The following is a 16,569-nucleotide window of genomic DNA, read 5'->3' on the forward strand; positions in this document are numbered from 1 at the left end:
TGCTGGAGCCACTACTACAAAGGCACAATCACCTTTTGTTTTCAGTCAAGAGTGAGAGACAGCCTACCAAACATACCAAGCATGATTGTTGTAAAAAGGATCTTTATTGCATTAAAAGGTTTACTGCTGGCACACCCTGTTAGCCCCCTGGTTAAGACACATGGCACATAAACACAACCTCCATGTTTGTTTCAGGGAGCTGACCTTTGTTGCATGCTTCCACTCATTTCATCTCTAATAATTCACTGTTCAGCTGCTTATTGTCAAACCCAGTTTGCTGGAGTTTCCTTGAATACACCAACAGAAAGAAAAGGTAGTTTTTTTTTGTCCAAACCAATCAATATGACAAATTACCCCCATGTGACTGTGACACTAATGATTATGATTTGGTACATGACAATATTCCAAACAATCTCACAGCTACATTGTCTGTTAATGTGACTTAAGAAGCAGCAGACTAAATGTTCACTGTGATGTGCGTGTCAAAGACAAAGAAAGAGGTTGACAGTGCTGGATGAATCACCAGTAAAGATCTGTACCATCTGTCTGCTGAATGTGCCACTCCATCTGTGGAAAGCCTCATGCACCCATGTTGATGCCAACTACACTTGTGAGTCGAGATGAATTTTTACAATGTGGTTACACAGCAAATATGATGTTGCTCCTGATAAAATGATGATTTGGTACTTGACTACTGTATATTCCTAACAATGCTGCAGAGAATGCAGCAAAAATCAATCCCGTCAATCAGTCATTAGCAAGCCTTTACCATGCCCCTCTTTCGCAGGTTAATACTTTATTATATTATTGCAGCATCATATCATTTTTAATCTGAAAATATAACAAAACTACTCGCAAAGAAGTGAGATACAGTAAGACAAAGTACGGTTTATTGTTGTAAGCCTCTTTAGAGGGACAGCAGTGATCGGTGACATTGATTAACCTACTTACTGTATCTGACCTGGCTGACTGATAACTAAGAGCCACGCAGCTGACTGCTAACTGTGGCAGCTGTACTGTTGCAGTGATGGAACAGTTCTACAAACTGTTCTAACTGTACCTGTAACTGTTTGTGACTGGTTGATAATGGATGATGTGATAGCCCTCTGTATCATGTATAACACCATCTGTATCACTGCCAACCATTTTCCAAAGTATATCATAGTGCTGTAGGTTTATGAGAATGTCATATCTACCAATAGCTGTTGCCATTCATTTCCATATGGTAACTAACCAACCACAACATTGACTGCTGTCAAAGTCATCACTGCGTGGTTAAGCAGACCTCAAACCAATCTGCAATCTGCAGTACCATGGGATAAAAACCAGTGGCTTCCTGAATAATGCAAATAAAGAAATAATACCACAGTATGCCTTGAACATGGATGGCAGTAATGTAAAGTATAGAAACATTGCACTGTAAAACATCATACAGGAATTTAGTGGAATCAACTAATATTTTGTCATTAACTTAAAGGACGGCTCCATTATTTTTTGTTTTGTTGAGGTTTTTGTATCATTCCATAGCTTCCCAGTAGTGTTCCATATGTATTCAAATCCAACAATTCAAATTTTGGTCAAAGCACATATGTTTAAGTGTCAAAATGCCATTTTCCCAAGCCCTTCTAAGCAGTGACTGTGCACTCTAACCCATGTCACTACTTTTTGCTAATGGCTGAGTGGGCGTTTCTATTTGAACATCCCGGGAAAAAATGCAGATGGAGTCGTCCTTTAACATATATATTAAATATATTATTTTAAGTTCATTCAACTAAAATGTTCAAGTTTTTATTTCAATACCATTTCAGAACTCATATTTATAAAAATCTTCTAACTTGAAGTATTTTGACTTGAAATGATGAGTTGAATGAATGTACTGCTGGGAGTTCACTCAACTCATTAAATTTAGTTTCTAAAGAAACATGATCAGCACATTAGCAGATTTCCCAGCATGCATTGTTTGAGAGTTAAAACTGCAGAGACTCTTCTTTCTTGTAGTTTGAAGAAAACATACAGTACATGATGGAAACTTGCAGTGTATCTTTAATATATGCTTAAATCAAGAAACAATAAAAAGAATGCAAACCATGTTGAAGGTCAGTATTGAATTCAGTTGCAACCCGCGTATACTCGTAAAATAACTTCACTGAATGTTGCACATCAGTTGAGCAGCAGCAAATATATCTTCACTCTTCAAATTCAGAAAATATAAATGACAACCAAAATGAATCTAAATCAAATTTACATTTTCAAACAACTACCTGATCAGTTTAATAAATTAACAGATCTAAATCTGCCAAACATAGACAAGGCACTTATAACATGAAATATGTAGTCAAGATAAAGTTTGGTGTATTAGAAGAACTATTTGTATTTGTTGACTAACATTTTAAGGCAGCCGTTTCACTCATACTTGTAAGTTGAAACAGCAAGTTACATTTTACAGTGTGAGACCAAATCTGACTATTACTAAAATGATCTGGTCATCCAATATAATATATAATATATTGGATAGATTTAATATTATAAATACACTGTAAAATGTATTTAAATGCAGATCAAAATGAGCTTTTCTCATATAAAAACCAAAAACTTCAACAGAGAGAAACAAACTAACCAAAACATAATCTGAGAGGAAATTCACAGATTGTATGGCACTACTAAGCACTGTGAGAAGAAAATTAGTCTGTCAGATAATGCTTTAGATTACACAACATACAGTGTAATTTTTTATACGGTGTACCAGTACAATATATATATGGATACATATATGTAGAGGAACAAGAAGTGAAGATAGGATATACAGGTAACTTAAAAAACATTATATTGTAAGTATTTTTTTAACAGTTTAATGGGTGCCTATTCTATCCTAATTACAGGGTAATATTAGAATATTACATTTAGGAGAAGACGGGGTAATGAGTTCTTCAGCACTTTATAATTCTACTGTGATTTATTTCAAAATTATCATATACAATTTACCAACACTGGAGGGGTGCAGTCAAAAACCAAACGAGAATAAGTTTAGGGTAGTTATTTAATAATTACAGGGTACATTTGTGTTTGCACTTTGGAACAAACAAAGGTCGAGGGAAGACAGCATTGTCAGCAACATATTGTAGGCCAATAGTCTGTATGTTACTGTGTATATTGTAAAGTAAGCCTGAGGTGGTTCAGGTTTATGTGGATTGACACTGTTGTTGCACAGGGTGCTTCATAGTTTTTATGGAGTACAAGAAGTAGAAAAGCTATTATCAGCTCATAATGAGATTTTAACAGTAAATACAGAACCATCTAACAGCAGATAAGGCAGATAATTGATTTTATGTGCTGTCACAGCAGTCAGGAAACTACAGTGTTGTTGCTCAGTGGGTAATATTAGAATAGGTACCAAGTAGTTAAAAACACTTATGGTATAAGTTATCTTTTAGTTACTCCTAAACACCAGATTGTAGCTCAGTAGGTCATACTGTACCCCTAAATATTAGAACAGGTACTGGTTAGTTAAAAAATATAAAGTATATACCTTTACTGTATATAAAATATAAATTCTTATAAGTTCCCAGATTGTTACCCCCTTCTCCTCTAACTTCACATCTTGTTCCATTGCTGTGAAAATGATGCTGAATTTACACGTGAGCTGTTGTAACAGGCTAAGGGGAACTCAATGTTTATTCTGGGCCTTTTATTACCACCAGGCCTTCATTTGTTTGTGCTGACCACTGATATTATTTGAATACCAGCTTTTATTTAAGAATTTACAGCCAGTCATTGTTTGTACACCCAGCAAGCTGAATTGTGATTAGATTGGATTGGATTGGATATGGATCTGGGTGACACATCATCCCAGGCTGGTGAGCATGAACCCATTAGGATACAACACTCTCCTATTTCCTAGCATTGATATGCGTCAGTAATTATAATCATATTCACTCCTCAAATCAACACTTCCTGGATACTGTACCCTGACTGCTTCTTCTGTCTGTATGACACAACTGCTGTGTGTGTACTTACATCCTTGAATAACATTACCGCTCATTTCCATTCATCTGATTAGTATTCATGGGGGACTATGTTCTTCTGATTTGTCACAAACTAGTGCAGTGCCCATTCAAAACGTGCCTGTTCGGAAGAGGTTGATTGCTTATTATTTCTCAAGAACCACATATATATGTATCAATATAAAACAAAAAGGAAAAAGGACAAAAAGGATTTTAAAAAGTAAATGGTTTTAATCCAGACAGAGACTTCACCAGTGAGACTAAACAGAGGATTAACCATATAAGCAGTTTACAGCCTTCCATTGGTTGATTCTGCTGACAATCAAACGTGTCTGCTTAAGTTTAGTAATATTAATCGTGTCATGTGCCCCAATTCCACCAAATTCGACACTACACTTCCTTTGTTCCCCAGCAATGCACCCGCAAAGTGTGGAGTTGATATGACGAATGGTTCAAGAGATACGCAAAGGACACACATACACACAGACATACAGACAGAGATTCCTTCCTTTAGTAGATAGACATAGATCTTTCAAAGGATTAACCATAAGATAGAAAAGGACACACATCTTAGTGTATATCACACTCTCTCATCACTGCTCTCATGTTGTGTGTTGTCTTATTGTCTATCTGATAGTTCAGCATTTGATAAATGTATTTTGGTTCAACAGGGTGTGTGGCACACAGAGATGATGTGGTCCTCTACAGTCAGAATTAATATGATTTTAAAAGTCCTAAAATCTACACAAAGTCCCATGAACAGAAAGAAGTTTACACACTTTTGGATTGGTGGACTACACCCTGACAGTTCCTGTCTATCCTCTTTCCTGTTTATCTTTGCCATTTTATGTTTGCTTCCATCTGGTGCACTCTTGTGCTACATTATGCAATTTTTTGGCTTGAGGCAAGAGGTGCATTGTCCTTCCTCTCCCACTCCCTTAGCTGGTCAAGTTAACACAACAACACGTGTCAATCATACTCATGAGTCTGATCATCAGTATGTTGAGGCAAGATAAAGCCACCGCAGACATCAGATGGCAAACACAAACAATAAAGAAGATTAAAAGACTAGCTGCTGCTCCGGGATAAAAGGTTCATTACTACCCATAACCTAGAACCTTCAAATATAAAGCAACAGTTTAAATACAAAGTTTGTACTGAGGGTGGCACTAAAGGAAAGACCATGAGGTCATTTTAATAAAAAGGTTTATTCTCCATCAGACATCAGAGTATGTTTTAATGTTTTCTGTTATCAAGTTCTCTGTGTCATAACACTGTATCTGTACAGTGCTCTCACTGAATTGAAGGATGTGATTATGTTTTTATGTCAACCCTGTCTCCGAGAATGTCCATACACAACTAAATTGTTTTCCCAATGACGTTGCTCTGGCAAATGTAATCTCTACCTGGATTATTTTCACAGGCAACGGTTTTTCAAAAGAATGAATTATTTATAACTCACTGAGGTCGGGGTGGATGGGGGCTTTATAAGATGCAGGACCCTGACACCACAGACCCGGTTCACATCCTGAATCCTGTGTGTGTTCAGGTATAGGTAACAAAAGCACTTTGGTTCAGGTTAGTGAAAGATGGTGGTGTGGCTTAAATGTTAAAGAACATGTCATGCTTCAATCTACTTTTAACTTAAAGCATGACTTAACCAAGACCATGATCTTTCTCTAACCTTAACCAAATGCTGCCAAAGTCTAAACATAACCATAAAAAGATTCTTCTAGCGGATATTTTACTACAAGATCTGATATTCTGGTGGGAAAAAAAGGTTTTCTCTGAACAGTTCACTCATATGTTCAGTATCAACATTTACAACTTGCCAAATATGTTTTTAATTAACAACATTTTCTCATTATGTTGAGAGAAAACATGACTGAGCAGCATTACATTTCTAGCAAAATGTATCTGCTGTGTATGAACATAATTCCTAGGTGACAGGGTTGTTTTTTCATGCAGTGCTATTGTCTGTATGAACACAGCCTGAGGTTATGAAACATCTAATGAGCAACGCTGACATTTCAGCCATATGGTGGTGGTAGAGGAAAGCACCTGCAGTGGCCATAATTGAAAGTGTTCATCTCTTGGGAGCATGAATGAAAGTAAATTCTGAAAATAACATGAGGGTCACATCAGAACATTGAGTCATGTGTCTGAGACAGGAGTGAGGAAGTGACACAGGAAGAAGGTCCTGTGTTCTGGGTTAGTGCACTGCATACTTCAATGAGAGGGCATCTCTCTTTTTTTACTTAAACACAGCACTGTTCAGCAGCCCGTTTCAGCAGGTGACAGACCACTTCCTCTAAAGAGTTCTGGTTGAGTATGATTGCTGTGTTCACAACTGCAAAATTGAATTGTGCCAAGGAGAAAAACCAACCAGAGTGGGAGCAAATGGACTATGTGACACAGGTTTGATGACATCCTAAAAATATTGGATGGACCAGCAGACCAACAGGCAAACCAAAGAAGTGGAGGAGGGGATGTGTCACCACCAGTCAGCCGCACTGTAATTATGGTGTCAAGGCTGAATATGTTTTCACTGTCCACCGCTGCACACTCAGAGCAGGTCAACAGTGCTCTGTGCATGACATCTGTGTTCCGGGCTATTTATATCACTTCAATTAGTAGACCTCGAATCACACACACCCTTTTCACTCATGTCTGTTTTATTTCAACTATACATCCTTCAAACAGTAGACCTATCTAATTATACAGAATAAACACAATTTTCTTCCAATTACTATCATTATTTCCAGGAAGACAGAGTTTAATGTCTGATTTTTATCAGCATCTGTCATCCACAACAGCACAATATGTATGAGGTCCTTCCCTTTCAGCTAATTAACTCCCCATCCAAAGGTGGCAGGTCTGTGTTCCATCTGCAGGCTCTATTGTCAGTGACAGGCAGTGCCTATGTGTGATTACATATACCAGATGCAGGGCTAAACCTCATGACATTTTGTATAAACAGCGCCTGTGCTCATGCCATGTAAAACTAGTCGCTCATATTTTGGTATCCAATACATCCTAACAGTTAATGTAATGTTCCGAAACCGACAATCCAACATCTACCACTTCACGCCATGACCAGTCAGAAATGAGAGAGGAGGCAAGGTGTGAACTTCTCTCTCTAATTCTCTTTTTTCATTCTTGACACAACTATTTCTGTCACTTTTCATGTGAACAACAGGAGTACAACACTGTGACTGCCTTCCAGGAGAGACAGTCTGAAAATGTGCGTCTTGAAACAATATCACGTCTCCTCCATCTCTCTGACGGCCAACTTTCCACTCTGTCTTCAAGTGTGGCTGTTCGGAACAGCTATAAACAGTAGTTTAGTCCAGGGGTTCCCAACCTAGGGGTCGGAGCCCCTCCAAAGGGTCACCAGATAAATCTGAAGGGTCATGAGATGATTAATTAGTTCTGATACACAAATCTGTTTTCAGTTTTTGGACTTTTTCTCTAATCTTTGATTTTTGCTGAAATATTGGATCATTTGAACATTTATTGAAATGAAACCATGTTTAGAGGGAAAAATCACTTTTTGGTGGAGCTGTTAACAACTCATAGACATCTGAAATGTGACCTCGACTACACACTGCTTTTTGTAAGACGTCAAAAGCCAAAAAGGTTGGAAACCACTGGTTTCATTTTTAACAATGTGTTGTATTTTAAAAGCTTGTTATATTATCCATTGTGTCAAATCTTCATCTGAAAAGTAACTAAAGCTGTCAAATAAATGTAGTGGAGTAGAAAGTACAATATTTCCCTCTGAAATGTAGTGGAGTGGAAGTATGAAGTACCATCACATGGAAATACTCAAGTAAAGTACAAGTACCTCAAAATTGTACTGAAGTACAGTGTTTGAGTAAATGTACTCAGTTACTTACCACCACTCCTGAAATGGAACTTGAATGGGCTGGATTTTGGGGAAAAAACATGAAAATCACTTGAGTCTGTTACTTCCAGATCTGAACCAACTGGCAAAACATAGATTTAAACTCGATTAGCTTCAAACTGGAACACTAAACCTTCCACTGGCATTACAGCAGCCTTTCACAGAGACATTCATGTGTTTCAGTGCCAGTGCTTCCTTTTTCGGTTCAGGTTTTGTTTTCAATGCCAAATTTTATTTTCGATGTCAAAATTTAACTGTTGCTGTTCTGGCCCAATATATCGGAAATGTCCCCCCAACCCCAGGGAACATTTTGCCATTGCACTATATTAAAAGGCGATTAAAATACTTCTCTCTTCTCTTTACTGAAATCTCTCAGGACCTGTAGCTGCAGTGAACAACATGAGTCACGACTCCTCTGATTTCCCCGCTTCACATGGCAAACAAAATGTCACAGTGTTCCTTTAAAGCTGATGGGGATTTCACTTTCACTATTGTACAATGTGGGGGTAAGATTTAAGGTTGTAGACATCCCTGCTGACATTCCTTTCAAAACCTTCTAACTTCATGATGAATATACCTCATCTGAGAAAGATGAAGAACATACGCGCACACACACACACACACACACACACACACACACACACACACACACACACATACACACACACACACACACAACATTGGAGTGCCACAGATACAATTGATCATTACATAACTCCTCTGGTGAGTCAGGAGAATTGACAGCCGTGCCAGTCTGCCCTACCCCCACCACTCACACACAAACAATCCCATCTGGATTACTGATTGTACTAAATTATGTTGAGATTATGCTTCCTGCTGGCAGTGACATAAGAAGCCGTCTCACTATCGGACCTCAGACACAGGGATGGACATCCTTGCTTTTCTGAAATGTTAAACCTGAAATCAGACACCAGTGATGACATTGGAAAACTGAAATTACACATCTGAAGTAGGGCAGGGGAAAATCTGGACACATTATGTAATATGGCATTCAATGCTTGGCATCTGTTTGTCGTGATTCAGTTCAATATCAGACAGGCTTTTCACAAATACACAGGTTTATATTGTAGACTGTAGCCAGAAACATGACACCATCCACGTCCAAGCTTGTGAGGGAAGATTAATAATAACAGATTTAGGATTTTATGAAGCATATATGAAAATATTTTCATGTGTTGCATTTCAATCATATTTTCTTATGAGACGGTTGTGCTGTCCCTACATGATATCTCTGTCACTGCCATACCCCAGGTGTGAAGTTACAGCGTGTGCATGTAGAAACATTAGGCACAATATAACCCCTGCAGCACAATAATGCAGAAGTATAAATGAAGCTTCACACATCGGAGACCCAGTGCAACTCTCGTGAGACTTACATGACTGAACTGTAGTCAACACTTAACAAAAACCATTCCACAGCTCTCTGCTGGTACACCCTGAAGACAGGGGATCTTTTCAGTGAAAAAAATGACATTTCAGCTTTCTAGAACTAAAACTAAGAACTAGGACCTTGTTAAGACCTCACAAACTAAGAACTAGGAATTCAGGGTAAATGGTAAATGGACTGTACTTGTATAGCACCTTTCTGGTCTTCCAACAACTCAAAGTGCTTTTACACTATGAATCACATTCATCCATTCACACACATACGCTGAATGGGTACAGGGTCTACCATGCAAGGTCCCAACCTGCCTATCAGAGGAAATCTAATCATTCATATACATTCACACACTGATGGTACAGCCATCAGGAGCAATTTGGGGCTAAGTATCTTGCCCAAGGACACATCAACATGGGGACTGGAGGAGCCAGGAATCGAACCACCGATCTTCCGATTAGTGGACGACCCGCTGTACCTCCTGAGCCACAGCTACCCCACAAGTCTCTGGGTGTGGTTAGTACACCCCCTAATATCACTGTTAGGGGGTGTACAGTTCATCCTCTGTCTCAAACAGGCCATTTTAGCTCCTGTCTCTTTAAGGCCCCCCTCCCAATGAGCCCACTCTGTTCTGATTGGTCAGCTTCTGGAAGCTGCATCACAGTCGACTTCCACTGGCCCTGGAGGTTACATCAACAAACCATGAAAGAAACTATAGTATTAGGGTCAACTATTTTTTTCTCGTTCTTTACTCGAACTGTCAACTTCTCAAATATATCTGTACATGTTCAAGCCGGAATCCAATTTGAAAATATATTGTGCCAACAACATTTGGAAAAACCTTAGCAATAACCTTAGCAACCAAGGCTGTGGAATGGCCGGCCATTTATGAGCATGCACAACAAGCCGACATCAGTTCATCAGCGAGATAGAAAAAACTGTTGCAAACGAAGTGTTCATAGCCCTGACTTTTGACTTGCAGGGAAAATTTCTACATATGTTAACCTCAAGTTTTGGAACTTTGACTATGTTTAGCATTGATATCCGACATCATAACAGTATGTAAATAACAGAAAACCACACAAAGCATAATATGTCCCCATTAAGGTGAAATTATGATTCTCCAAGCTGCACATAGGCATACATACACAGGGGTTGCTCAGAGACTTCCTTTATACTTGTATGTAGCACATTATATTTGTTTCCATCTCCGTTTTGGACCCACCTCACAACAGCAATTGAATCCAGCAATCAACTTACACAGTGTGCATGCTGGCCCCTCTGCAAGCCTCTGTGACATACAGTTACCCATAACACCCTTTTGTGCGTACGTTTGCGGTGACATTGCGGTGACATTTAAATGTGTATCTTCGAAGAACCATAATTCCAGCTTTATATGTTATATACTTACTATATATATATATATATATATATATATGTATATGTATGAGTAAGACAATTCTGACCAAACCTGTCACACCTGAAGCTGGGTGTTCTCAGAGGGCAACAGATGTTATCTGTGTACAAATAAAAGAAATAATGGAAAATATCCAGGTATCAAGGGTCAAACCTCATCATGTATGTTTACCTGGAGCAGTGAGAGGGCAGCTGTCACAGGAGAGGCCTGTTTATGGAGGAGGAGGGACTCCAATTAGATTAGAGACTATCAAACACCGACAGTTTCTAAGGCAACACACATGGCCAATATTTTATTCACAGGGAAACAACTGCAACTACATTCACATTGACACTACAGAGGGCTGTAATGTGACAGAACGATAAAAGGAACAGCTTCTTTTAGATTATATTCTTCAGCTGCCTACCAGACTAACTGACTTTACAGCTCAGTCACAGTAGCTGCTGTTAGAGGACTTGGGCATATAAAGCAGCTAGGCAATTAATTTAACTTTTACAATGTCTCTTTTTTAATCCATTCAGAGGACTTAATGTTGAATATTATACTTCACTCACAGTGACCTGGCAATAGCTCATATTATGGTTAGGTATAGTAATATAGGACTATACAATGTGACCTGACTGATGAGCATACCCTGGACAGGAGAGGAGGAAACTAATCAGTGGAATCACTGAATGAAAACCTTCAGACTGTAGGAACTCTCTGATAATACTCATGTCACTGGGTTACAATGTCCAAAATTTTGAAAAACAATTTCTAACATTACTAAATAAATCTATATCTGTATCACAACATTCTTCCCCCAGAATTCCTTTTCGACCCTGGTTGTTACACATTTAGTCACTATTTGTGCATAGTCAGACCTCCAGTGGGCTACTGGCCTGGTTGCTGGGAGATTTGTAACCTTACTGCATGATAACATTGTTTTGGTTCCTCACTGACTGAAAATTGTGTGGTCTGGATGATAATCTATGAGTGCTGAGTAGCTGGCGGCTACATAGAATATGAGTGGATTTCAAAAAAGTGAAAAAAGTGATCCACTCTATAGGTGGTTGTGTTCCAAATCCAAGGACAGAGTTGTCACAGTGCAAACTGCATTATCACATCAACTAGCGCTGAACACCAAAGAAGGAGATTAAATCCAGAAAACTATGGATTTGACCACATGTTAAATATGCTTATTGTCATGTGATCCCCCCTCTGTGGGTCCATTACAGATGTACATTCAGGACATGTTTAGCCTAGCTTAGTACAAACACTGGAATCAGCTGAAGACTGTGTAAGAAATCACTCCCTTTTTGTTAAATAGTGCATGAATGAACAGATGCCGACATACTGATAGATTAGGTTTACTGTCGGGTTTTCTTCCCCTGAACATAACCAACACCTACTACATTTTCTACCAATAGCTGCTGTGATTTGTCCAACAAGTCCTCCAAATTAAAGGTACAAATACGTAGTTTGACCATGTGACTCCAGAATGACACATAGGAGCGTTTTCTAATCAGCAGTGATCGGCAGGACATCATTTGTCTGTGCTTCCCAAAACCGTTACACATCACTGTTAAAAAATAATTATGTTTTATGGTGTAACAATACTGTGGTTGAGGTCTGGTTAGGTTTAGGCACAAAAACCACTTGGCTAGGTTTAGGGAAAAATCATGGTTTGGGTTAAAATGATCTCTTTGTTAAGATTAGAAAAACATGTGGTGTGAGGTAAAGTTATGCAAACTTCATCATCATGGCAACAATAATAACCACAAGGTTAAGGTTAGAGGACGGTTGTAGTTTTGAAAATATTGTCCCAACTTGTGGTTGGAAGCAGGAAACAAACAGTGTTCTCTTGTGGCCGAGTCCACTGTTAGATTACACCACCCACCCAACCCGCCACATCCATATGAGGAAATCTGTCAGCTTCTGAAGACATCATCTCAGCTGTGCCACTACTCTGGGTCATAGTTACTACAGCCACTGGACTGCATCTGTCACTCAAACTAACTATGTGTCATTTTTGGGTGACTGACATTACCACCTGTTCTGTTTTTTTTCTTGGAAGGACAGTCTCGATTTGCCTTTTGCAGTGTCCTCCTTCAACAAATGTTCATGTACTGTGCTGCAGAGTTTTGACTAATGGCTTTGAATAGATAGTAAATGAAGTAAATTCAGTACAGTTCAAAAAAGACCACACTGCATGCATCACCTCTAATATACAGGAATAGTTAAAAAGACAAGGACTTGATGTCCCAGTAGCCTACTGGTTAAGACGCATGCCATAAATCCACAATGTCTGGCAGTGGACCTTTGTTGCATGTCATTCCCTGTCTCTCTCTTCGTGTTTCCTGTCATCTCTCAACTGTCGCTGCCCAGTAAAGACATAAAATACCCAAAAATATATTTCAAGAAAGATACAAGGATTTAAAAAAACAAATTATGTGCTGGTCAACATTTATGCCATGTATGACTAAATAATCTCAACTCAATTTTGGCCTTATCTGAGCTATCAGCTGCATCTCATGGCCTTCATCAGCAAATGGGGTTGGCTCAGGTGTCATCATGGGACCTATTTCTGTATGCAACTTCAGTCATGTGACCCCAGGTGATCATGCATGGGGGCAGATTATGATCTTGTTCAAAGATGTTTTCGAGCAAAGACAGGTGTTCATTCAGTCTTGAGGCGAGGACCTGGACACAAACCCACTCATAGCATCCACTACGAAGAGGTCAAAGGTCATTGACCAGAAGTCAGTGGACAACCAGAGAAAATCAAGGAGAACACTCACATTTGACACCAGAGACCATCTTTGAACAGAGACAGGGGTAACCATCTCCTGGGCCAGCTCCATTCACTGAATGAATACCCTGAGATGCAGTTGAAAGCTCTGAAAGCTAGTAAGTGGCAAGCTAGTAACAAATACATCTAAGAGTCACCTGGTCCTGGTTCATGGTAGAGTTCAGACAGATACACAACAAAGACAGGACTTTTGAAATGCTCATTGCTGCCATTGCACATGTGGTTGCTGGCAAAGAAACAGATTCAAAGCTTTTACTTCTAAAACCAAAATGTCTCAGATCAAAGCAGATCAAACAGATCAAAGCTACCAATTTCATCCAGCTTCCAGTTAATGTGCTTAAAAGACAGGTTCACGGTTTTTCAAGTCTCTCATAAAACATCAGTCAGGAGCCCAAATGAACATTGAAACATGTATTTCTTACTGTAATCATTCCTCCTTTTCAAACTGACCGTTAGAAGATCCCTTCATAATGCACTTACAATATAAGTGCTCCTTCTGTGCAAAAATGTATTTAAAGTTTATCTGACACTAATATGAAGCTTCAGTCTTTTTAGTGCCAAAGTCCCTCTTTTTGTTACTATACTTCCACCGCAGCTCAACAGGGAAACGCAAAGAGGGAATTTGATGCTAAAAAGACTGTAAATGTGGCAGATATCCACTTGATATGACTAACTCAGACTGCTGAAGCTGAATATAAGCTTCACATCAACTTTTAAATGACTGTGTGGACACACTGTGGATTTTGGCACCCATCACTTACATTGAAAGCACATTTGAAGGATCTTTTAATAGCCAGTATGAACAGGAGGAATGATTAGAGCAAGGAAAACCTCTTTCACTGTTCATATGGACACTTGACTGTTGTTTTAACACACACTTGGAACACTGTCAACCTATCTTTTAAACTAGGCATAACTCCTCCGTCAGCACTGGTCACAGAGAGGACACTGATATTGATCTTCTCACTCTGGCTAAGATGGGAAATGCACATCAAAAATGTCAGACTGGACCTTCAACTGTTTAAATACCTTATAACCATACACACATACTAGTACACGTACACTTATGCAACACAGGCAGGAACAGGCAGCGGTGTAACATTCAAGTAAACCAGGTTAACAGGAAGTGGAACACATTCCAGTGTTTTTTTGTCTTGTTCTGAGTGTTTCCTACCTGTAAGACACCTGCTTCCTGAAGGTCAGCTGGGCAAACTCTGCTTCCACCTGGGACACTGACAGCTGGCCCTCCTCCATCTCTGCCTTTCCTCTTGGTACCTAAAATAAATACAAACATATATTACTTTCCATTTTATATCAAGCAACCTACTGGTGGCTATTTGCTGGTCAGTGGAGCGCTGTTTAATGTCAGATGTGGTTTAAGCACAACTTGTTTACAGACAACAAAGGATTCATAGCAGACATAAATACACATACATAAATACTGTACTATTATGACCTATTTCCTAACTAAACTAGGTGATTTTTGACTATATGTTATGTGTAGATAGACAGAAGGAAGCACAGTTTTACAACCAGCTCACACACCCACACACACCCACCTGACAGCTCCCTGGCAGCAGCGAGCTTTTGGCGATCACCTCGGCGGCGAACACGTCCTCCTCCTCGGCCACGTCCTCCAGCCCAGGCCGCTCTACAGCCGGAGGAACCGAATCTCTCATCATCCCTGCGGTCTCTCTGTCCTGTATCTGTTTAACTATTAATAATGTTACAATATAGTAACTGTGTTATCCACACTATAAACGTGACTGTTTTTTTAGAAGTCGCTGTTTTGGTGCGGATTTAAATGAAACTCGTTTGTCCCATCCTCCGTCTACCGACCGCGGTCTGTAATACGGTAAAGTCGGTCAGTCAGTATGAGAGGTGACGGACAGATGAGGGAGTGTAGGCATGAGATGTAAAAATGGCAGTAAAACAAAAGTGGTCAAAGGCAGGTGTTTGTCCTGTAGTTCCACTATGCCGTCAAACTACAAGTTGCAGAAATCAGCTGTGAGCGCGCTCTCTCTCTCTCTCTCTCTCTCTCACTCACTCTCTCTCTCTCTCTCTCTCTCTCACTCCCTCTCTCTCTCTCTCTCGCTCGCTCGCTCGCGCTCTCAAATTCAAATAATCTTTATTGGCACCAATGTTAAAGTTCCCTCCTGACACGTATGAAGACATAAAACACTCTGCTTGGAACAATGTGTGTCTGATATATTTTTTCACTAAAAAGAATAATTACAATTTGAAATCCTTAAAATTACATCTACTCCTTCTTCCTCATTAAAAATTCCAGAAGCCATGAATATGCAAATGTATTTCATTTCAGAAGTTGAACTGTACACAAGATATCTCCTACTTTGTAACTGTAATGTTACTACATACAGCTTGGTAGTTTAATCTATAATGATGCATCATAGTTTATAGGTTGATATATCTTGTATCTAAAATCTTACATTCTTAAATCCAACGGCTCTTTTCACTTAGAATATATTTTTACTTATTTCTTATTGTAAATTTTTATTCATATTATTTACGATCACCTGTATTCTGTGGTATTTTCTTTTACCTTCTATATTTTGATTGTTATGCACCACAAGAAGGCAAATTCCTTGTATGTGCAAACCCAGTTGGCAATAAACCTGTTTCTGATTCTAATAAATATGCAAATTTAGCTGAGTAGAAATATAAAGTAGCATAAAATGAAAATATTCAGTTGAAGTACCTCACTTAAGTAAATGAATTGAGTAACTTTTCACTGTCTGATTCAGTGAAGCAGAGGAAAAGAAAGTAAATGATTGCAGATATAGAAAACATTAACCTCCATAGTGCCAGTGGTGGAAAGTAACCAAGTACAATTACTCAGGTATTATCCTCACAGTTATGAGGTACATGTACTTTACTTGAATATTTTCATTTTATGCAGTTGTACACAGTTCCTTATATTTCAGAGGGAAACACTGTACTTGTTATTCTACTACATTTATCTGACAGCTTGTGACTTGTTACTTCATAAATTCAGACTTAACACACAAAATATAGGATCAACAAATAAAATAT

Source organism: Thunnus thynnus, chromosome 24 (genome assembly GCF_963924715.1).
Source record: "Thunnus thynnus chromosome 24, fThuThy2.1, whole genome shotgun sequence".
NCBI classification, from domain to species: domain Eukaryota; kingdom Metazoa; phylum Chordata; class Actinopteri; order Scombriformes; family Scombridae; genus Thunnus; species Thunnus thynnus.